Below are 25,860 nucleotides of genomic sequence, written 5' to 3' on the forward strand. Positions count from 1 at the left end.
GTGACAAATTTTACATACTTGTCAAAAAAATGCATGTCCTGTGATTTGGATATTGCACTTGGCCTTGCTGTGATTACAGTAATGTTATTATTAACTGCTCTGCCAAACGTCTTGTAAGATCAACAAGCTACACAAAGACACCTTGAATATAGAGATCCTTCTCCTCTGACAAGCAGGCCTGTTTAAGGTCCAGGCCTTTTCCACTACAGGAACGTAACAAGCGGTATCTTGGCGCACAGCCATCGCCACGGGTTCTGCTTTCATTTCCACTCATGTTTTTCTTCTATTATTTCTGCAGTTAAAGCAAAGTACTGCTTAAGAGGTGCTTCTAGATTCAAACACTGAAATCAATACAACAGGATGTGTGCGTGTCAATATAGAGGTGATAATCTGACGCAACAACAAAGTAGAAACACATAGCAAAGCAAAAACGTAACTGGATCGGTTAAAAGACCAATTAATAAGCCAACTACTTCATTTTCAAGTATTAACTGATTAACAACACTAAACTGACAAGCATCTTTACTGATGTTTTCATTAAATAACATCAAAAAATTTTCTTTAACTATCTGAAGACAGAATTATCCACTTTAATTTTTTAATCAGTATCCACTGCAGCAAAGATGAAAAAAGAAAAGTGACCAGAAAGATGGCTGCTGCGAGTATAGGCTGAGGAGTATCCATTCCTGCAGGGAATTATTCATGAAACTGAAATGCACAATGTGTTGGTAAGTTAATTAGATTGTTGAACAAACAAAGTTAACCTCCGACAATCAAGTCTCTCCTCGTCCCACCATCTATCCTCTAAATTCTTACATTCTTCATTGTCAATCTCCTCTTTCAGCCATCAATTTCCCTCATTTCAGCATTCTTTCTCAGCTTCCCCCTCCACTCTTCATCTCTACCCTTCTCTAATCGCATAACGCATTTCTCCTCTCACCCTCTTCTTTTCTTACACACACACACACAGGCACACTCACACACCCACACTCCTTGAGTGTTGCTGTTTTTCTCCCTGATTTGATGACAGACAGAAAATTACAGACTTCAGGAAGAAGCTGCATTCCTTCTCACTACACCCCCCCGAGTCCTGACCAGCTGAGAGCCACGCTGTCGAGTCTCTCACTCACACACACACACACACACACACACACACACACGCACACACACACACACACACACACACACACACACACACACACACACACACACACACACACACACAGTGCCAATACTCATAATGACATTTGCATGGGCCAAAAACAAAATAACATAAATGCCCATCAACAAAAGTACGCTGAGTGCACATACCAACAAATTCACAGTGCAAACACACACGCAGCATCACATGATGCAGTCAGACAAAGATGGTGTTCATAGCTACAAATGTCAATGAACACATTGCAGTCATACCACCTAAATTTAGTAAAAGCCTAAATGGGTTTCCATTGTGAGCAGATGAACTTAAATGTTCTGAAAAACAGCCTGCTGACTGTTTTTTCATGACAAATTACATTAAACATCTTAAGTTTTACCACCGCAATCTGCTTTAAACTGTAGCAGTTTACAGTCAACACTACAGTCACATTTATTCACAGTGCAGCCACACAATAATCTTCACTATCTGCCGGCACTATCAGCAGCTGAAAGGAAACTAGAGCCAGGGCTCTGTGACACAAGGTGTTTGATTGTATGACTTCTTGTTTTGGGGTTTTTTATTTGGGTATCATCACGTTCACAGAACTTGCCAATTTTCTTTAGTGCAGTTTTATTATCCCTGATAGAAATGAATATGAAAACAAAACCCAAGATGTAATCATCTGAAATTAAGGGAATCATCTTCAGTGATTAGTGGATCAAACTTAAAGCAGTCCTGGACTGTTGGGAAAAAAGCAAGGAGAGGTATTAATAGTAACACACACATTTATTTCTAGAAAAATAACTCGAGTTAGTACTTTGGTGAGCGAAATGTTTCCTAAAAATGTCCAACACAGAACACTTTGTTACTGATACTGTTTTTCCCCTCTAGTTCAGTGGGAACATGTGACGAGCGGAGGAGCACCACGAGCGGACTCACGGAGGAGAGAACATCGTGTTGTCCTGCATTAAAGAAGAGGAAATGTTGTGCTCGTTTAAGGCTCGGAGGCCGTGTTCTCAAACAGTGACCTCATCTCCACCGCCACCACCCTTTTTTCCCCTTTTTTCCCGAGAAAAGAAGTCAATCTGACAGACGAGGAGGGAGCGAAAGCCGACATCACATTTCACTGACAGCAACTTTTACTATCCCACTGCTTTACATGAGAAAAAACCCATTCAGAAATCTGAACACACAGAAAAACACACACATGGACACACACAGACACACACACACACCAACCACAGATACAGGCCACCACTAAAGACACACCGGGATTACTATACTTGTGAGGACACTCACAGATTTCATTTTCAGTTTAACATAAACCCAAATCTGAATTTAAACTAACCAGATTTAATTTTCCAAATGTAGTTTTACAACTGAAATAATTAATCAATTAATTGTTTGAAGGAAACTTCATTGGCAAAAATTTTGGATGGATAATAAATATAATTGTTTAAGCAAATATTTTCTGGTTCCATGCTGCTAAATTTGACTGTTTCTTTAATTAAAGACAGTTGAATGTTTTGGGGTATTAAACCATTACTCAGTCAAAACAAACATTCTTCTGACAATTTCTATTAACTAACTAAACCAAACACACAACTGAAAGAAATATTCAATGGATAAATCTACAACAAAAATTATCATCAGTTTCAGTCGTAAATTATGAACAAGCATTAATGCAACATTGATTAAAAAAAATAGATTTTGAGAATGGAGTCATAACATTACAAGAACAAAGTGGTAATTTAAAGAAAACAAAGTCATACTTTTTAAAGCAAATAAGAACAATTAAGTCATAATTTATGGGAAAAACTTGCAGATTTATGTCAGAAAGTCAGTTAACATGACATCAATGACTAATTAATTCTTTTTCAATATGGCCTAATATACTATTTACTGATTATAGAAATATGTCATTTCTATAGTTTAACTGTAAGACTTTATCTCATATTTAGATCCATTTAGTCGCTGTGCTGGAAATTCTGGTCATGTCGCATGACTTTTATCAGCAGAACAGCTGAATGCACCGTTGAGTTGAGATTTTCCATTTGGTCGAGATCAAACTCTGAACCTCAACTTTCAAGTCAACACGGACAAAAAGAGGTGGTCAGAGTCAAGTGTGAACATCTGCGAGTCCTCAGCTGCCAGCAAAATTCAAGTGATATGATTAAAAGCTCCAGGACAGCTGCTATATGGACATGAGGTCAGATTGTTCTGTAGCTGCTGTCTCCAAAGTCAAAAATTAACTTTGAGCCTCAACTTATTTGTTACTTTCTCAAAAGGAAAACAGCATCTCAACAAAAATGTACGCTTGAAAAAACTTGCTAATCCTGAACTTAATCTTCTGTCAGAGATTTGTGACATGTCTTTATCCTTATGAGGACATTTAGGCATGACAGACATGGACATACAAGCAAACGCACGCACGCACACACACGCACACACACGCACACACACGCATGCACACGCATGCACACACACGCACACACAAGCACACACAAGCACACACACGCACACACACGCACACACGCACGCGCGGGCCTCTCTGCTGCTGGGATAAATCTGCAGTTTCCTGAAGGGAAGCCCACTACTCCCCTAATAAATCCCCCTCATCACCACACACACACACACACACACACACACACACACATAACCCCTCCATGCCCCTGTGGGAGACCTCCTATTGTCTCCCAGTAGGAACTGGTGGGGGGAGGGAGGGGGGTCCTGCCAGGAAACCCATCAGGCTGTCCTGAAAGCTGCTTCCTGAAGGCAGCAGGAAAACACCGGAGAGAAGACAAGCAAAAACTGAGAGCTGAACAAACAGAGCCAGTGTGACACAAGCACACACACACACACACACACACACACACAGACACACACACACAGACACACACACACACTGCGGCATCCTGCAGCCAACAACAGCACCAAGTCCGACACCACATGATGGATCACATGAAGGTTAGATAACAGCGTGTTATCACTTTTGGCTGAGGACTTGAGTGTTTAAGTGTCACACAATAACACCCTGTCACCCTAATTCTATACATACACATACACACAGCGTCCTGCCACTTCCTGTCTCCGCATCTCTTCAACATTCACCAGCTGTCGTATGAAATGTGCTACACAAATCAACATTACATAAATCACACACTTGCGTCACATCTCCAACATCTTGTGTGTCCTGCTGTATCCAGATAAAAAAGTTTTTTTTTTATCACAATCAGGTTGACTTCAAACATCACATGCGTCCTGCGTCCCCTCCCTCTTCCTTCCAGATTCTCCTGCAAACACAATCAGGCACATTCAACCTCCACAATGAGGCTTTATGCCAGTTCGGTGGCGAAGCTGTTTTCGAGAAGTTTTGTGAGGCCTCCTTGTTTTCTCCACAACCACCAGACCCCCTCGGCTACCCTCCATGCCTTTCCCCCTCTGTGTCCAGGTTCAAAATGTCACTAAGTGAATTCAATAAAGTTGCCAGGGAAGTCGAAAAGATGAAGAGACGGTGAACTTCAGCAGAAAGCCAAAGGCTCCCACAGTGGATGAGAAGACGCTGAGAAGCAGCTGCTGTGTTGACATGAAGCTTCTCATGAAGGATAAAGGGAGGCGACTGTGAATAGATGCTGACATCCATTGATTTAACACTGCACCTTCTCCTCAGTCAGATCTTCTAACTGTTATATTCAACTAATGTGAAGATTTTCATGACAAAAGACCCACAGTTGATTTTAATTAGCAATTTTCTCAGCCTGAGCCTGAAACTGTTTTATTTTACTGTAATTCATTCAACCTGACATGTGCATGTTAGCCCATTTCCTGTAAGGAGGGGATTTATTTTGTTTTGCCAATGTGCAGATTTAAGAGTTGTTATTTCTGTGACAGCAGATCTATTTGAATCACCCAACAGATCAGAGATGTGGGCAGTGATTCAGAGGTCTAGGACCAGGCTTTGATCATCAGGATTCACACCCACTTTACCAATGAAGTATTTCACGATATTAATAGATTTCTCACATAAAGCTAGGCCGTTTCTGCAGTAGAAAGGTGCAAGTACTTTTGAAATTGGAGCTACATGCCGAGAGAAATAAGAGAAAAAGGACACTTTTGCTTAAGAGGTAGAAATCCTACAACTACCATAATGCATCACACCTCACCAGACGCCGGTGGCGACCGGCCGTATCTCTTATCACAGTTAAACAGTAAGCTGAAACATGTTTCAGAAAACATTTGAGGCGATAAATATGCAACTCAGTGACAGAAACTACGTTTATATTTGATCAGCACTGCTTAGTTGTACTGTTTGATCACCGTTTTGACCGTCTTTGTTTTCACTGTGCAGGAAGTAGAATGGAGCTTCCTGCTTCCTGTTCACAAACTCTCCCTATTTCAGCTAAACAGGGCGTTTACATATGTTTATGGAAACATTTTAGGAGTAAATAAGATGTGCAGTAACATAATCTTGATTAATATCTGATTAGTGCTGACTACTTTTACTGTGTGATTGAATTTGGCTCAGAGCTACAGACATCCAGAGAAACGATACTGACTCAGATAAAGGCTGAGATCTTTTAAAGGAATACAGACACACATATCCTCCCTTCGTGAAGACACAAAAGCTGACATACGGGTTATGCACTACGAGTCAGCCGGCGAGTTAGCAAAGCTCCACTCGGCGCAGGCAGAAGCCGCCAGCAATTACTGGAGATGGGAAACACACACAGCGAAACGATGGACAGAGCAACGGCACCAGAACAAACACAACAAGCTATCACCAGAGAATTTAATAAACTACAGGACAAATGTCAGGATTTAGAAAACAGAAGCAGGAGACCGAATCTTACCAACTTCACTTGACTACGGTGGAATTTTCAGAGGCAACAGGGAGCATAAAGTCTCGCTGTATGCGGATGATTTATTGTTATTTTTTTCAGGCCCATCTCAGTCAGTTGTCACGAATACTTGTATTTTACGGCAAATTTGGGTGAATATCCGGGATATAAACTCAAAATCAGCAAAAGTTTCCAATGAAGGTTCTAGGTGACCAACAATTTGTTGAAAACTTGCCCTTTAAAATTTCAACCCTTATCTAGGAATCAACATAACCAAAGCATTTGCAGATCTTTTTAAGGAGAACTTTTTAAAATTATTAGATCAAATTTACATATTTATCAATGAGGTGTTTCCATCATTTTATTTATTTAACATTTTTTATTTTTAATGCTGTTCCTTTTTTAAACTCTTATTATTCTTTTTTTTTAAAGTTATTTTTATGTATATCTTTTATTGTTTTATCCTGTTTTAGATACTGTACATGTGTGTGCATGTATGGATGTAAATGTTCATCAGATCTGATTGATTGTAAATGTAAAAAAGAAAGTATTTTGGCATAGATTTTCTCTTTGCCGGGAACAACTTACTGCATCTGTAGGTAACACAACGTGTTTTTCAGTTGTTAAGACTCAAGTATGGACAACCACAGAATGAAAAGACCTGACTGGATATGAGTGAATTGCTGAAATGGCGACATTGCGTGTCTTTCTGGAAACATAATGATGTTAGAGAGATGCCATTTAGTCAGCTGAGACTGAGGCGTTCCCATAGCTGACAGCTGGCCGCCCCTTCCTGAAACAAAGCAGTGCTCACAAATTGAGTTTTCCCCAATTAGCCAGTTTCCAGCTCTGATGTCACGTTGCATTTTGGACCAAACATGCCTTGTTTGCCCTCTGTGGTGAGACAAACTCTCCAGGCCTCCCTACATGACAAACTGATCCTTTGTAGAAACTGCTTTTTAATATGTTACAAAAAGCCTTTTTCTCTCAATTTCCTCATTTCCTTTCCTCTGTAATCATTCCAGCTCTTTGTTCTAGCCAAGCAAATAAATCAAATAAACCAGCTTTAAGCATCTTTAAATGGTTCTCTGGGTTGACCTAGATATCAGGTCCACAGATTTGTGTTTAAGACTCTGACCCATTTGTCTCTTTCACAACAGTAGCAACTGGAGCCTCCAGATGTTTGATTCTCATAACTTCAGAACAGGACCAGATGTCAGCAGCTTTCTGCCCAGAAACAACTGAAAAATGTGTTCATTATCATGCTATTTCCTCCACTGCTGGAAATTATACCAGTTCAGCATCTCTTTGATGGAGAGTGTCGGGTAATGACAAGGCACTGGATGAACGAGGGTCTTTGAAATGTTTCACAAAAGCTCCTGCAACACACCTTCATCACCATGGAGCTGCTCCTATGGAAAATACATGTTTTTGGGCTCTAATTCAGTTTTCCACCACGCTCTGATTCTGTTAGCTTGTCAGATTCAGCCGCTCATTACTCCTAAGAGGCAATCTGATGTCTGCAGGGCATAACTAAACTTAATTAAATGTGTCTATGCCACGCAATCGAGTTATCTCGTCTCTGCAAAGGAGACTCCGGTCAGAAAATCTGGCTTTTTCTGGTTCACTTCTGTTGCCTTGTTGGTTGTTTATTACATTTACTCTATACTTTTGGAAACATACTTGTTTGTGAAATTTTGTTGATCTGTTTTTTAGTATTTTGGTGCCAATTTCCAAGAAGAAACTGTTAAAAAAAAAAAAAGGAAGAAGGTTAATAAACCAATAAACCAACTCCTAAGGTGTCAAGTTGTGTAAACGGTCTTCCTCTTTAATGAAATTCAATATTACTTATTACTTTTGTTTATGGCTCGCAGTTCATCAAGTAAAACTTTTATAAAGAGCACCTTATTAGAGAGTACAGTCAGTATTTTTAATTTATATTACTTTTTAAATCATTCTGCTAAAAAGCTTTTTACAGGATACTTTACAATGACTGGTATTCAAAAAAAATAAAATATTATAAAAAGTATAAAAGAATTTGGGTAAAAATTCCATAATACAGTTTGAGTATATTGTAATTCCAGTGGTTTGACATAAAACTAGACTTCTGCACCTCTAGTCCGCTCTGTTTGCAAGCTTTAGAAATCTAGCCTGTGATGGGAGAATTTGGCAAATCAGAGGTCATCTGAGAGGGAGGGCGTTCCTATTGGCTGCGCTACAAATGTAGATGTGCATGCCCATCCTTTCAGATGGAGACAGCCTGATGCAACGGCAGAAAATCCTGCAGAGAAAGTTGCTATTTCAGCATTGGCAACAACTGCCTACAATCCAAAGCAACCCAAAAAAGGAAGCCGGACTTGTTTGACAATGAACAAACTAAAACGTGTCAATATCCTGAAAGTGTTTTTCAAAGATGGAGAGAAAAGTTTGGTTGTAGTAGTTTAGCCTTCCACTAAAGGCTCACAGCAGCAGCTTCATCTTCACAGTCTGTCCTCCACCTCACTCCCCTCCATTACAGACCACCTCACCAGGGAAGTGGGCAGCAGATATGGAAACAGACCCCCAGTCTGCAGCCCCAGTTATCCAAATCCAGCCGGCACAATCTCCAGCACTGGGAGCTCGGACAGCCCTGACTCACTGCCAGATCAATGAACTTTCTGTTGCTGCTGTCACACAGGTTTGCAGGGGGGTTTGCACTGGCCAAATTCCAGCTGCTACTGCCGCCAAGTGAAGGGGTATTTCCCCGAGCTGCTGCAGCATCGCACAGCAGCAGGCAGCAGTGGGATGGCTAATGTTAGCTTGCTAATTCTTGTGTTATTTGTGGTCTTATAAACAGGGAGAGTGGGGCAAGGAGGGGCTGAGTGAATACAATGAAATAGATTAAATAAATTAAAGTGTGGGAAACACTGGGCTGTTGTATGAAGCGTGTGCATATGTAACTGGTTGTTAGGGGCTTAGGACAGAGAGGGGAGAGAGGCAAGCTGCAGGACGAGGATGTATTTTCAAATTCTGCTTTGTTTTTTTTTTGCCTTCTCCAGATTTCTGAAATTAGGATATACCAGATTGTTTTCATTTTGCACTGGGAACATGTCAGTGTTTTATATATGACTTCATAGGGCAGAGGTGCTTTTCAACAATGCTAAACGCAACATTTGTTCCATTATGAGCCAGTGAACAGAGGTTATCTCTGTGCTGCGAATCTAGTTTGAAACTGAAGTTCGAGGCCTCGCTCTCACTTTACCCTCAGAGACATCAGATTCAAAATCTCGAGACGGCGTCAGAAAAAGTTTGAGAACAACCACAAGCTCAGACTTCTCTCTCTTCAGTAGCACACAAAACTTTCATTGTTTGATCCAAAAATGAAAATTGGATTGGAAAGGTTTGTGGCGTCGCAGTGACACACAGGAAGTGTTTCCAAAAGCAGTCGTGGTTTGGTTCTTCCACAGAGTGAAGTGGTCAGTTCTGGCAGAGCAAGAATCTGACCTTTTTAGTGCTCAGGCCACAAGAGTCAAACCACTGCCACTCTCACTATTTTACGAGCCAAAAAGTCTTTTAGGGTCAAAAAGCACAACCTGTTAATCTTAATCAGCGTCTGGCAGAGAAAACAAATTCACCAGATGAACCAAAATGCAGCAGTGACCGGTTAGTTTGGTGTCTCTCCACCCTGATGTTTGTGCACACAGTTTGATTAGTGCCTCTTTCCCAAGTGCTTGAGTTAACGTGAGTATTTTTAGCCCTGTGTTTTTCATTCAGTGTTTCTCAGGCACTGGAGATAGCAGAGGGAGGAGCGTCTGACTGGAGCACAGTGGCAGACGCTCACTGACAATCCTAGAAACCTGTATTTTTGTCTCCATATAGTTCTCTATTTTTTTTATTTTCATCTTAGTTTTTCATATACCACATATTATTTATTTTACTTTCTCTATTTATTGCTGTCCTGTGGATTCTTAAAAAGCCTTAAAAACAAAGACTAGTCCTAAAAATTCAATTTTAGGACTTTGTGAATGTGTTTTTTCCTGATGGTGCATTTTAAAATCTCTAAAAAATTGGTCAAATCTATTTTACTTGATATGAATACAAATTTACTGAATATCTCTCACATTTACGTCCTGCAGATCAGGATAGTGGAACCAACAACACACGTTTGTTTGTCAAGCCTGGATGCAAGCAGGATTTTGCAGCATGGCTGAAACCGGTGCAATGCACACAAGCATATTTTATGAAAAATGTTTTTCAAACTCAGCACAATGGGAATTAAGGCAAGAAATCCCACCGTTTTAAATGAACTTTTTTGTCAACCTGCCACTGTGGCTGATGAAATCCAAAATCTAACAGCAACTCAATAAATTAGCATTGTGGGTTTTTTTGGCTGGTGAGTGATGCAGATCTAGCAGCCCCTTGCATCATTTATCAGCATTTGGCTGGTGGCTGGTGCTTATTTCCAACTATGTGACAAACACATAATCACCAAGTCATGTTTTCTGTCGGTTTTGATACCAACTAAAGAATGTCTCCAGCACTGTCGTTTCATAAACTTTTCATTCTTAACCAGAAACTGTTCATGATGTTGCGCCACCTCAGAGCTTGAGATAAGAAGTCCAGAGCCTCAGGCGAGGGCTGACTGTAGATCTATTCAGAGAGACGGCCTTTGGCTAATTTTCAATCAGTAAATGAAACTACAGAACAAGGGTGGTCTGTTATCTGCAGATCACAGCTTAAGTATTTAATCATCTGGAGACTCGCATCTTGTTCTCACACTTATCATTGTGACTATTATTCTGAAATTCTCATTCATTTTTTAGCATGATCACAGATTATCTCACACTATCAAGCACCATTTCCTCATGATCATGTTTGAAATGTCTTTTCCTAAATAACTGAGTTTTGCTGAGATCCTGGGTGACTGCCTTGTTTTACTTAGGAATCTGTCCCGAAAGGACTGAATGATATAAGTGCCAAACGAAGAGATACACAGAGCCAGGAGGACGGACTTTGTGAAAAAAAATAACCAGACAACTAAATTCAACATTATTAAATTAAGTTAGATTTCCACAAAACCATGAATCGGTCATCCTGAAATGATTTGAAACACGTCCCGAGATTACAATTAAATCCAAACTCAGTTTGCAGAAATCTCTTTAAAAAAAAAAACTTAATTGTTTTTCATGAGTTTCATAAGTCATGTCCCGAGATTTATATGGCAAACAAATCTGTGAGAGACTCCTGAGTGAAAAAGTGTAAACCAGTAAACACAACTGCCTTTTTTCCACCATTAAACATTTGTCAAATTCCTATTCACTTCATTCTGCTGTGTGCAGTTGTCTTGTATTGTAAATGTACTTCATGTCCAGCTTGAAGACAACTCTGGAGTCATTGTTATAAAGTAACTCTGTACTGCTACAGAATAAAACAATACATTTCAAATAAAGACAAGTTTTTTCTACCTTGGAAAAATAAAAATGTAGGAAACAGGTGGCTGTTTCTTTCAAACGCACTGAGCTTCTGAAGAGCTTCTCCTTCTTTCAAGGATAATTTGGAAAGAAATGCCAATCAGAGGATCTGGCATGAAGCTGAAAGTGGTAATTTCCATTTTCAAAGCCTGGATGCCTGCTAATTATGATGAAGACCTGCTGCTATCAGGTTCCACGCAGACTTGACACTTAAAACTAATTGCTGCCTTAGAAGGAAAAAAAAGTTTGAAGTTTAAAAACTTAAACAAACCACGGTTGCTTTCACGATGTAGAGATTTATTATGCTTTAAAAGGTCCAGTGTGTGAGATGCAGGGGCATATCCTGTCAGAAACCGAATATAAGTTTCCTTTAGTTGTTGTGTTTTCGTTGCCTTAGAATGAGCTGTTTATATCTACATATTTATATCGCAAATAGCCATGATGCACCGCCATGTTTCTAGCCCAGAACAGACAAAACAAACACTGGCTCTGTAGGGCCATGAGTGTTTTTGTGTTGGCCCCGTAGTTAGCAGCCCCTGCGTGACAAGCAGCATCAGAAATACAGCATTTTCTTTAACATGAGACTGGTTTATTCAGTGTTTTTGCCGATCTAAACCACCTGGTCCATTTGTTTTGGAGAGGAGGAGACCTCCTCAGCAAAAGCCCCCTGAACGTCAGCCTGTCTGACAGAATTACTGATTGTAACATGAAACTGTTTTAATCTGTGTTTAAACCGGTTTAAATCAGATGTGTATGTTCTGGAGAGGGAGAGACCTCTGCTGGTAATTTAGCTTCGGTAAAAACTTCCTGAACAACGATCGCTGAAGGAATTCTAACCGGGAGAAGTTTCAGCTGGTTGCAATCTGCACTTTCCACCACTGCAGGTGACATCTGGCAAGATGCTGCAATGAAATACATACAAGTGCAAATTCCAGGGGCATTCATTTGTAACAAGAGCACTATATTTCTGCTGTTTATTTTACTGCTGTGACAAAAGGATAAAGTAGTTGTTGCATCTCCAAACACTTGAAATCCAGAGTGCTACAATCCTCCGTGCAGAGTTTTGGCATTTCTGCACTCAGAAATTCAACACATTTGCACTTCACATGGATGCAGCAAGAAACTGCTTGAAACTTTGACATTCAAAAGGAATCCAGTGACGTCAGTGAAGTCATGTTTAACAATCTGGTTTGTTTGCAAAGAGCAAAGAGGAAACGGGAAAAGGTTGTCAGCACGTACCGTGATTTTAAAATCGAATTTGGAGGATTCTCAAAGGCTGAAAATGCAACGACAGCTTGGTACCAAGAGGTGGTGTTCACGGTAAAGGAGATAATGGTCCAGACAAAACCCAAAACAAAAAATGTAAACAAAAACAAAATAAGACCGCAATAATTGCTTATGCACATGGGGGATTAAATGTTTATACAGAGTTTCTTTTGGATTGCAAACCCACCAGATTACCTGTTGGAAAAATGACAGTCTTGTTTTTGACTGTGGTGTGCTGTCATCTTAATGCCAGTATGTCCTCATCATATCACTGCAGTGCAGAGCACCTCACAGTCTGGAAGCGCTAAAATTAAAACCACTCGTAATAGAGCTAAAAATACAACAGTATGCATCTTATCAGACTCACAAGTGCGAGCACACACCCAAATTTTACTCAGTCTTTTTTTGATAAACTTTCCTGTCTTTTCTAAAGTGTGAATACCGCAAGAAAGTGTGCATCATGAACACATGTATGAAAGAAAAATAACAAGACCAAGGTATGAAATATTGAGGGTATCAGAGTGTAACAGTGACCTCCTGACACCTCCAACTAAACTTACAGTGAATCTATTTTTGAGGCGGCGGCAGTAAGTCAAACCCCAGAGTCCTGTTGCAGAAACAGTCTCCCCCGAGAGAGCGTCACAAAGTTGTCAAGAGATTAACACTAAATTAAAGAACAAGTTTCTGTTTACTCAGCTCATCCTTGTACAGGAGATCAGATTATCTGTGGCAATCAATCTGGGAAATTGCTTTGCCAAATCTATATTTCAAGAACGACATCAAGATACTTCATCTAAAGTGACATATTAAGAGGACAGTAGCAGCCATTTAAAACGGCGGATCTAGCTTTCATTTCTGTTGCATTTCACAAGAACGAAAAAGGCCACCACATCCTGACATTCCTGACTCAAATAAACAAACGTTCACTGTTTCTCTTTCGCCTTTTATCCAGTCAGTTCGTTCCACATTGTTCACGATTATTCCCAAAGCGGACAATAGATTCCCTCCTTTATCTGAGGTTGCTATCAAATCATCTCAAATAAAAAAGAAAGATGAACTTCATTACTCATTATCATTATCATCATCATCATCATCATCATCACGCTTTTTCAAAACTGAAGCTTTCTTATAACAAACACTTTGACTCTATCAAAAAAAAACGATCACCAGAAAAAAACAATGATATCGGACAATGCAGAAAACTGTTTCAATTACATTATTTGTCAAGAGCCAACACCAATATTTCTTTAAATAAATTTTTCTACAGTATCTGTGCACGGCTACAGCAGTATAGTTAAAGTTCAGAGAGAGATGGTGAGCATGAACTATGGTTAATGCTGCAATATCTGATTTGTTTTGGCCATTTTGGGGGCTGCAGGAACATGTTTTGAACATGTTAGCATATCATCTTTTTTTTTTTTTTTTTAAGTTGGCATGTTGAACATCCAGCAGTGACAGAGAAACATTCACTCTCTTTAAGCTCTGTTTTTGGTCCCTACCAACTCCTGAGAGAAATAGCTGCTTTTTAGCCACTAAATCTCCACTATGTGCAGCGGCTGCTGAACAGGTTGTTTACAGTGGGGTTTTTGGAGCTTTTTCAGCTGCCTGCTTTAGCCAAAAATAACGCCATGAGAGGAGTGAAGCAAGACACTTAAGTTGCAGCCAGACAGCTAAACAATGAACTGAGATGCAGCATAAATCTCTGTGAGGCCGAGCAGAGCTGCAGATCCAGGTGATAATTCTCACGTCGCCTTAATTGTCATTTCAAACGTTATCATAAATAAAATATATTATTACAGCCTTATGGTTATGGAAAGATCACAGATAGAGAATAAAAAGGAGCAGATCATGAAGGGCACACTACTTCCTTTGTTTTCATGCATCTTGTGTTACAGCAGACGACATTATTACTGTTTATTAGCCTGATATTTTCAAACATCAGCCTCAGTTCCAGCAACTCAACCAACAAGCCGCCCGAACATCATCTAACACTGTCAAAGCTCGTCAATCTGTCATGTCAAATGTATTCTAGGAGTCTTTAATTAAAGTTTTGATTTCTTGCATTTCCCAGAATCCTGTTCCACAACCCCAGGGAAGGGGAGTGACCATGTTGTACTCAGATGTTTTTCCTCTTTCTTCAGCTTTTTGATACTTCGGGACTGTTTACAGTTTGTTTTGATTTCACGCTGAGTAGCACTCAACATCTGAACATCCAACACCACAGAGCAAAAACTCTGAGGAGACGAAGATGATGCACGCAGTAATGACTGACAAGAACTCAGCTGAGGGTGGGGAGGGGGGCTCAACACCTCTGACAATAGCAGGGGTGGAGGGGGGATTTCCATCCTGTGAAACAGCCTCACAACAACAGTATCTGAGATATTTCCTCTGTATCTGCTCTACATCTACAAGCAAGCAAACAAACTTTATCTGTAAAGCACTTTCCAAAACAGAAGTGCTTTACAGGAGAAAGAAAAGGGGAGAGAGGAAGGCAAAAGAGACAAAGAACAAGCTGAATGACGTGTACAAGCCACAAAAATAAAATAGTGTATATAATCAAGAGAAAGCCAAAGAAAACAAAGGGGTTTAAATGCTTTTTAAAGAGGTGCACTGATTTAAAAACAGCAAAATTATGACATTATAAAATTATCACATTATATTTGTATTTTTAGACTATGACACCCCTGAACAGCAGCTTTAAGACAATTTCAAAAAGGACCTTAGGTTGGATTATTATTGGGGGTTTTTTTAAATGTAGTGCAAACTTTAACAAGGTACTTAATATATTTGAGAGACTTACAGAGTAAAAAAGGACATTTAATATTAGAACTATGTTTTAGACTTCATTACAAATTGAAAATGATCCTGTACTGAAAATGACAGTAGAGACAAAGTCTGACAGTCACTTCTGGGGCGGTATAAGCCTGAATAAACATTTATGACTGTGACGATAAAACTTTCATTCTCTATTTAAATTCCAAAGGATTGGGGCGACATGCATGGACGTGTAAAACAAAGCACGGCAGGACCGCAAACACACTAAAGGTCATTAAAAACACACATTTACTGAGACAACAACTAAATAAAACTTTTCAACTCGTTCTCACGGCGCTGCAGAGACTATTACATTAGCCTGCGATCAATACTTCACCGCAGCACTTTGAGACAGCTAATAAATAAAACACACGCAGCGTAAGACGTTTTGTCGTTTGTTTACAGAGTCGATCAGTCAGGCTAATCGATATATTTCTGTATCATGTTAATCGATCCCTCGGGCTGTTTCTTACCTCCTGGCTTCTCTCCGTCCAGCCTCAATGAGACTTGTCATGACTTTCGAAGAAGGTAGGAAAAGTTTGGGAGGAGAATTTGAAAAAAACTCCTACCACTCTGGCTGGTGTCAAGTTAGGCAACAGGCATTAGAGCGTTTCCTGTTTTACATTTCAAAATTAAAGGCCAATGTTGAAATTAGCCTTGTTTTTGTTTACTTTCTATCAGTACACATACCTGTACAATGGATCTATAATGATTAAAGTTCAAGTTTTCCACGATTTTTGTTAGATCTCTGCATGTTTGGGTACCATTAATGGTATTTTGATTTTTGTTGTCCATGTTGAGTAAGATCTAAGTTGTTTCAGTCAGATGATGATTACATCCTATCTAAACGTGGTAGAGAATCAAACGTTTACTTCTTGGTGTATGATTTTGTTTTTCTTTCCCAAATGTTGACACCTGTCACAACCTACATTTTTTGTTTTTCTTATTTAGCCTAAGTAGGCTCACATCTCCTCCATACCAGGAACTACATAAATGCTTTTCATTATTCAATAATTATTAATGACACAGTACTCTATATCATTTACATACAGCATATTGGCTACTTTCATATAGTATGGGACACTTGTTGTTGCTGCTGCTGCTGTCCCTTACTTGCAGTTGTTTAAAATTGTATTCGTTTCACTACAATATGAAAATAATCTTTTGCATAAATGTAAAACTTGCTTGTGCTGTAGCCCACTTATGTTGCATTACCATCAAAATAAGAAGACATTATATTATTTTTATAATGGAGTGTTAAGCAGTTTTCTGTATGAACAATTAAAAAATACATGCATATCACAAAATATAGCAAGCACTGAAAAACAGCACAGTATATGATAAAGGGCTAAGTCCTTTAAATACATCTACAATAATGAAATATGGGCTGTTTTAGGCCAAGAAGAACAACAAGACAATTTGTGACACTGTAGTTAAGTATTTTTGTTTCTTGTTTTAGCCAGACTACATTTATCTTTCAATTTATCCATTCGGTGCTTTAATTTTGAAGGCAGAATCAGGTCTGATCTGGTCATTTCCTGTCCACCTGTTGATTTTGACGTAAATTTGACGCAGCTTTCTTGAGTTTGCCGCTAAATACAGCTTCGAAGAATCAATGGCAGACAGCTGAATCCTCCAATGAGAAACGAGATCTGGGTGATGATGTCAGAGAGGCGGGGCTTATTGGTCCATTTGGTCAGCTGGCGCCAAATAAAACATTACATCTTGTTTCCAGAAATAATGACAGAATAATAACAGAATTTATCCCATATATCGTCTTTCATGAGTCTCTTCTGCTTTTCAGCATAGAGTCTATCAAACAGCATTGTGATTTTACCAGTTTGTTTACAATAAAGACAACCAGCACTCATAAATACATACTTTTAAAGGTGATACATCCCATTATTTACAGTTAGAGAAAAAAAAATACAGGCAACTTGTTACTATGAAAACAAACAGCTTGTCCTCCTGCAATAAGGCCTTATAAACTGCACTATCTCCCATCCAGCAGCTGAGGACGCTGTTGGCTTTCAGGTTGGAGGCAGTCAGAGGATGTTTGTGCCTGAAAAAAACTCAACAGTCTACAAGAAAATTGCTGTCTATCAATGCTGGAAAGTAGGCCAACTACGTAGGTGAAAGTTTAAATGTACTTTTGCTTTAGTTAGGTTGCTATATTTCAATTTTATGCAAGTTTATTATTTTACTACATTGCATTTCAGAGGTAACTATTGTAGGCTCGTATACACTTCATGCATCTAACAGCTGGAGTCTCTAGTTAATTATTTAGGCCTACTTAGCAGGATTTTACAAACATAGCCTACAAACAATTTTTTAAATTTTTACAGTGCAGATTGAAAAGTCCAACAATTAAGTTAGGCCTATATAACCTGTATCATAACTCTGAAAGTGACCATTATGCACAAGTAGCCTATTTTAACTTTGATACTTAAAGTACATTTTTGCTCTTATAGCTACTTTTGTACTTTTAATGAGCCTAAGTGAATTCCTGAATGTAAAACTTTGACTTAACTTATAACAAACTATTTTTAAAGAGTAGTTAAACGATATGTATGTTTTGTTCCACTGCTGAGTTTTGTTACATATAGTAGGTAAAGGTCTTGAAAACATCATTAGAATTAGAAACATGACCTATAAACAATAACTAAACAATAAATTGTTTGATTGCTGCTGTGAACTGTCGAGCATCTGGTTTGTATCTGTTGCTCTGGGAAACAACACAAACTATCAAAGAAACAGGGGTGTTTTTTATTTAGCCCAGTTTTAGTTTCCATTGCTTTTGGCTGAAGTTGTTTCTTTTTACTTATAAAAGCATTTAATGCGGCTTTTGTTCAGTTCACATCTTTCAGTGTATTAAATAGTAACATTTCTTTAGATTTAAAAGATTCATTAGGTCTAAGTGTGTCTTATTTTTGTTTGGAGTAAGAGTAAATATGGGGTTCATGATGAGCGTCAATGTTTTTTCAACCAGATCTCACGTTCCTCCCCACTGTCTTCCTCAGGGGACGGAGTTTGATCAATGCGACCACTCACACCCGATGTCAAAGACCACCTCTAAAGAGAAAATTGGGTCCTAACACCTCCTGTTAACTTCATACACTTAGGAAAGCCATGAGATAGTTGAAAACTCAGTAAAAACTTAGTCCGCAAAATGCCTTGGACCCTGAGGGTTTTTTTTTTTTTTTGTATACTTTTATTGTCATCATATCCTCTCATACATAAATAATATTATTGAACCTGTGTAATGACAACATTTTGTTTTTACATAAACAGTGAGATTAAGTGCATCACCCAGTGATGGCCTTCATCTTAATAACACTCACTCTGACAGTAAATTGACATAAGTAATCGCACAGTTTACAGAAGTTTTCATTATTGACTTCACAAAAGTCATCTTTCATCTTTGAAAGCCTACCTTCTGTATTCCATAAATCCATGTTTTTTCTCTATTTAGCATGGAAAGCTAAGACAGAACAAACAAATCAAATTAGTAAATTGTACACAATAAAATAAATTTTAAAAAAAGATCAGGGAGTACAGAGCCTTACTCAAGCTAAGGCTCATGTAGTGTTCCCCTCAATGATTGTCAGCCCTAACATGGAAAAACCCACATTTCAATACTTTCAGTTCGTTACTCTTTAAACCTTAATATAATACATACACTTAGACCATCTTTTTTTTCAAATGGTTTCAAGTTTCCCCTCATTTTATAAGTCAAATTTTCCATTTGATATATTTGTTGAACTGTTTCTCTCCATTTACTGTATATATTAAGAGACTTTTTTTGCCAATTTCTTGTTATCAATGCTGTTACATGCAGAATTTTTGACATATATTTATAATTTTTATTTAAACTTTTATCCACCATTTTACCCAGTACCATAAAGTCTGCATTGAAATGAATAATTAAAAAAAATCAGACTAATGGAGGGGTTACAATAAGACATGTTAGCCTATGACTGAAACAGACTATACTGACAAAAGACTAAAAGTTTTGGGAAAGTAAACCTTGACTGCCACAACAGTAAAATCCTTACAGCACTTTTGATGCTGTTTTCTTTTTTAATATTAGTTTTTACCTTGGATTTAGCAGCAAGAAAAACTGAGATTTGTGTGAATCACAGTGATGAGAAACAGCAGCATTTGTGATTCTTGTAAAACACTGTGACACCCACCAGAGGGATCCCTGATTGGCAGGTCGCCATGACCCGGCAGAAAGGACATCGATCAACATGACAATGTCAAAACACCATGCACAAGAGACATGGGACAGGAAGAGTGATGTTATATAATCAGTGGAGACCGAAAACTAAGTTAAAAATAAATACTGGCCAGAAATTACAACGGCCATTGCAGCTTCAAATAAACTGTAAATGTTACAGCAGGAGAGAAATACATTTTAAGATAAAAGAAAACAGAAAAAAAAATAAATCTAAACTTTTATAAAATAACCAAATTTAAAACCCAAACATGTATTGTTTTTTTTTTTTTTTAACTCAGATGCCAGGAGAAAATGCTGTTATTGTATATATTATTAATATTATATATTATTATTAATATTGTATATTTTTGCAGAATACAATTGTATTTTTTAAAAATATGTATCATAGGCTACGTTTGATGAACTTTGTCATCAGGAGTTGCAGGAGATGGTGGATAGTGTGACTTTGGTGAGATGACTGCCAAGCAGCAGACAGCAGTTTTAGCCACCAGTTACAGTTTTTCTAGCAGCTTTTTACCCACTGAATGTTCCTACCAGGATATTGCCATGAAAAGCAGCTGTTTTTCAGAGACTTGCCTCCAAAATCAGGAATTTTAAAACATGTTTTGGCTTTTTCTAATGATAACCAAGTGTTTTTTGCAACTTGAGCTTACTACACTTTAACCACAGTGTTGTTGAAATGCAGAAAATAAGAAGAAACAGAAACTTTGAACATATCTATTACATAACAAATCAGTGATTTGAAGAAAGAAGAAACAAAACCATCATCATTTTTGGATATATAGTTGTTGTTGTTTTTTACCTTAAGTATGTACACACAGTTGTCAGGCCACTTTAAAGTATTACACTTTGCTTACTGCCTGGTATAATAGCTGCTGTTAAAGTGTTTGCCCACTGACAGCACAGCGACCCTGACGAACATGAGGCAGTCTGCCTGAGGAGAGTTTTCTGATGGAGCGTACAGATGGAGGAAGCTGCAGTTAGTTGAGACTTTTTATGGCTTCTCTTTCCTGCAGGTCAGTCCGACCTCCGGTCCAGAGGGTCATACTCGCTCACAGTGAATTAAATCAGACCCAAGAGACACAAACACACCCTAATCCTCCCAAACCTTATTTTACAGCTGTCATCCAGCCACGTTGAGGCTGTAAAGCCATTGTTCATCACCATTCCCACAGATTAGACATAAGACTACACAACTTTAAAACGTACACTAGCAAGTGTTCTCTTTTTATCATCACATTATGAATAAACGTGTTTTTTTTCCCCTCAAAATGCTTGATAGGAAGCTGAACATCAGTTTATCTCACCAAAGAAGGACCGGGTGGTTGCCATGATGGAGAACTGGCACTATCATTCTCAGCGTGACTCATTACTTCCATGAGCAAGACAGTTTTTATTCAGGAGTGAAACACGGACAAAGCCAGGAAATAATCACTCTGGCGGCTCCATACCAACTCCACACACAAATGAGCAGCATTTTAGATGATTTAATTTGAAATTATAGTCACAGTGTATTTATGTAGGATTTTTAGGTACAACTTAGCAAAAGGAAAACAATCAGCTGATGGAAAATTATGCGATGTGGATGCTCAGGAAAGGACACTTATAGCAGCATTAATATATGGTGGAAACACTAAACACATCTATGGCTTATGAACATGTTAGTATGAGTTGTGTACCATTTCAAAGGGTGCCATACTGAAAGTGTTTGGTGGAAAGGGGTCTTAAAAACACCTGACAGCAAGGGCCACATGAATGAACCAAAACAGTAACGTTGCAGGTAGAAAAACCAAAACAATGACTTAAAGATGCTATGAAGCTCCGTACAATAAAGTAAAACTGCAGAGCTGAGTAAATACTCTCTATTTTCTAACACATTAGCTTGGCATCACATATAATTTGAAAGCTGTTAAGTAATTTGATCCATCATTAATACAAAAATATTGATAAGTACAGCTTTAGTAGGAATGACATTGAAAACTTGTATTAGAGAAAGTAGAGTTATCACTAATTGTTGATTCAGATTAGACACATTAGCTACTGAAGCAATGATATCTAATCTTCCTGGTGTCCAGTTTCTGTAAATGACGTATAGGCCATAAGCCATTTACAATACTTAACTGAAAATGATAAACACATCTAATATCCAGGATACTACGATAAAAATGACAGGATAGCAACACAAAAGGCCGCTCCAAATAATATTAACACCTCTTACAGATTCTAAGTAATAACTAAAGAACATTTACATCCTGTTGTCACAAATACTGGCATGACAGATATTTTTCTCTGTTATTTTTCAATAAACTTTAAGAGCAAAACTAAGCAAAAAGAGCTATGCCATGTCTTATATTAACAGATGCAGTCTGAAATATTTTTTGTCAAAATGTGTTATATTATTTTGCTAATAAATAAAAACTCATATAGTAACAAAGTCCATGCCACCAGTGCTCGATAATTTACTGATCTGATCTTTGGGATTTAAATTATGAGTACTGTGGCCTAAAGTTATTATTATTCATTGTACTGATCTTTCTACAGACCAGGGTGCCTTGCTTTGTGACTATTTACAGTTGTTTCTGCTCAAAGGTAACTTCTTACACCTTTTCTCTGTGTGTCTCTGACCCTTCACCTGCATCATTCTGCCATGGTCATTTTGTAGAGACCTCTGTACACAGTGAGTGGCCTCAGGGGAAAAATATAGTTGAAGGCCAAACACCAGAAGCTCTTTATCAGAACAAAAAGTCATTTCCCTACTGAGCAGCGAGAGGTACTGACAGGATGGAGATAGGAGGAGGATACCTGTCCATCCCTTCAGTGCGAATCAAAGTCCAGAGGCGCTGGCAGCAAAACATGTTTTCTTTACTGCGGGCCTCAAGGACAGTCCCAGTGAGTCCAAACAGGTCATACACGTCATAAACACATTTGAATTAGTTTTAAAGCCTCTGAGGGAACAAGCGCCCATGTTTGACTGCAGAAAAAAAAGTTAATATAGTCATAAAATTACAGCTGCAACAGTTATTTTCAATATCAATTAATCTGCAGATTATTTTTTATTATTCTATTAATCATCTACTGCAGTGTTTTATGAAGTGTTGTTCCAAGAACATGATGGTTTATTACACACTTTTCATTTGTCCAACCAACAGTCCAGAACCAAAAAGTTTTCTTTTTTTATTTACAATAATACGTCACAGAAAAAAGCTGCAGAATCTCTCACTTGATAAACTAGTCCAACAGTCAAGTGAAATTTTATTTTCAATGCACATTATATTAAAACTAGGTTGTTGTTGTTTTAAAAATATCATTAATGTCAAGCCAGTCACAAACTGCCGCTCGGGCACACACACAGGTGAGGTTGCGGCTTCATAAAAAGTTACCAACTAGGTGCCAGGCTATAAGCTACATGCATCAAAGAGGAGGCTACAAAATTGCAGGATACAGCACCAAAAAAAGGCAAATATAGCATCTCAAAACACCAAGCGGACAAAGCTAGGGTTGGCTTTCACTTCGCTGCTGAGTCTGTTTACAAAATCTTCTTTTCCACTGCACAAAAAACCTGCTAACATCTATCTCTTTAAAGTAAGGGGAAGGGAACAATCAGCACTCACTCCCATGCCAAATGACTCTGCAGTAGTCACAGGTATTTATCGGCATTGATAGAAACACAACATTCAGGTGGACGCACTAATTTTAGCCTCTTAACTGGCGAGATGTTATGACGAGCCACTACTAATTACTGTCTGTCTACACCTAAGAATTACTAAAACTTCAATCTAAATTAGTCTGCACCGAGTTTGAAAAAGAGACTGAGAAAGTAATTTATAAAGAGAATCACCATAAAGGTTTCACAAGCCTCCATCTATGCTGCTTTCTACTGTTTATCTGTTCGGCCACCCATCTGTGGCGTCAAATGTGATACACCAAAAGCTCTGTTCTACAGGCAATGGGAAAGGCCTTTATAGCCTTTCAGAAGGTTTACCCGTGTTTAAAAAACCTACGTGTACACACTAATTTTGGTGGAAAAGAGGTGAATCAGTAACCAACAATTCCTGCCTACTATAACTTTAAAGATCCTAGCCAACCAAAGCTACAGTTGTGACTTCTCTGAATGACAAGTTGTCTTTAAATGAAAAAAAAAAAGACTGCACCATCATGTCACAAATACTGCACGGAGGATGTAATAACACATTTCAAACACCAACAACTAAACCAAAGACAGAAGATAATACAAAAAGCTGGCATATTTTAAATGCTTAAAACTGAAAAGAATTGGACATTTTATATGTGTCTTGATGCTTTTAATATTTTGATGACTACATGGACTACTATGGTAAAAAATGTTAAAAGAAGCGGAGAAGAAACTAAAAGTATTCTGATTATTTTGTCATTATTCAAAGATCAATCTCAAAATGCCATAACTACTATCAAACAATAAAGAAAATATAATTAACTGCTGAGTGAAAATCCACAATCATTAATCAGAAATCTGTCTTGGTTACAAATAGCGTCATTTGGGCCAAACATTTTAAGTTTTTCCTCTTTATTTTCACATGCATCAGGCTTTCCTCCCAGTTTCTGGGTAAAAGGTGAACTATGAAAGAGAAGTGATTTGACCCGTCTCACAGCCGAGGTCTCGGACACACAGAGCGTTAAGTAATGTGACAGTGGGTGCACTGAACCTTTAAGCCCAATGTGAGCAAATATCTGGCCTGAAGCAGAGGTTAATACCTGGTTAATGCCACGACAAAAAAGGTCAACTGGGGTTTTACTTTCCGAAATGGAGCAGAGGTCAACGAGCTATTTATATTTCATACAACAAGACAAGTTTAGATGGATTGTTAAGTGTGCATTTGTTGTTTTATGTATCCTACTGTAAGAAGGACATTTTTTTTTTAAGTAGAGATGTCCCTTTACTGATGCAAACACAACAGTCATTTGGTTTACTGATGTGGTAAGATAAGAGTTGGGAGTCCCATTAAATTCAGGCTGAGTTTAGGCAAATGCATTCTCTTCACTGCAACGTGGACCTATAAACTAGAGGAAGTCCTATGCAATAATCTACTTCCTGTTGAGACAGGATGCAAGTGGATTATATCACACAGGGAGGTGTTACATAAAACACGACTTCTGGTCTCCCACAGCCTTCAGTTTGTTTGTGGAACAGAAACACAAAATGCAGCTGCCTGTTCAGCATCAGCAGAGCCTGTCACAGTTGTACATAAGCAACTCCTCTAGTTAGCCTAAACAGGACTGAACACGTCAGGATGTTTCAGCCCAGATGCCTGTCAGAGGGTCGAACAATGTTGAAATCCTCCTCCTCTCCACAAATACCTCTCAGCATCGGAGCTGGCAAAGCTGCATCCAACAACTTCTATAACCTCTCTAAACCAACATCCGACATCTAAAAACACCTCAAGCTGCGATTGGCCAGCTGTGCAAAGGAGAAAAAATTGGGCATGGTTTCAAATTCTCTCTTGTGCCTCTTTTCTCAGAAACTATTATCACTTTTCATGTTTACAACTGAGTACAACACTTACGAAGGTCTTCCAAGAAATTGTGCGCCGTTATCCCCAACTGAACTGTGATGGCTTCCTCTCTCTGATGTTTACCCTGCTCCTTTTAATGTGGCTGCAGAAGCGGTCGAACAAAATGTTGTCCAAATTAGTTTGTTTTGAACACAACCCAGCCATAACAGTCTACGGCCACATCAACTGTATGCCAACAAAAAAGCCAGTTCTTTCAAGTAACCCGATTCATGTTGCTTATTGCCATTAGCCAACCAACTCATGAACCACTCTGCTACTACTCTTAGGTTTGTTCTTCCCAGTTCCAGCTGGGGGACTTGTGCAAGTAGCAACTCACAATTGATGAGTCACAGTCCAAAAGTGAGTCATTCTGAATGGACCTCAAGGATTCACCCCTGCTTGGGTAAACTCACTCCCCTTTAAAAGTAATTCAAAAAGAACGATTTGTTAGTAAATGTAACGTAACTATATAATGCTCCATTAAAGGAAAACAAAACTATAATTTAGACAAAAGTGGAGGTTGATAAGTTTTTTGTTTTTTTTTTAATCCTCAGCAGCCAGTGACCAATAAATAAAATGAAATGGA

The 25,860-nt window shown here is 38.5% G+C and overlaps 1 protein-coding gene across 2 annotated transcripts in view; it reads right to left on the reverse strand.

The window, feature by feature from the left end:
- Nucleotides 1–16,095, reverse strand: part of kank3 (KN motif and ankyrin repeat domains 3) — a 35,733-nt gene extending 19,638 nt beyond the window's left edge. The window contains exon 1 of one of the 2 annotated variants that reach the window (XM_042515375.2): nt 15,980–16,095. The gene's annotated coding sequence lies outside the window, so the exon portion shown is untranslated. The remainder of the gene's footprint in view (nt 1–15,979) is intronic. The other variant, XM_042515368.2, reaches the window with a different exon arrangement.
- Nucleotides 16,096–25,860: the final 9,765 nt, after the last annotated feature.

This window comes from Plectropomus leopardus, chromosome 5 (genome assembly GCF_026936395.1).
Source record: "Plectropomus leopardus strain MGB_pleo_1.0 chromosome 5, ASM2693639v1, whole genome shotgun sequence".
NCBI lineage: Eukaryota > Metazoa > Chordata > Actinopteri > Perciformes > Serranidae > Plectropomus > Plectropomus leopardus.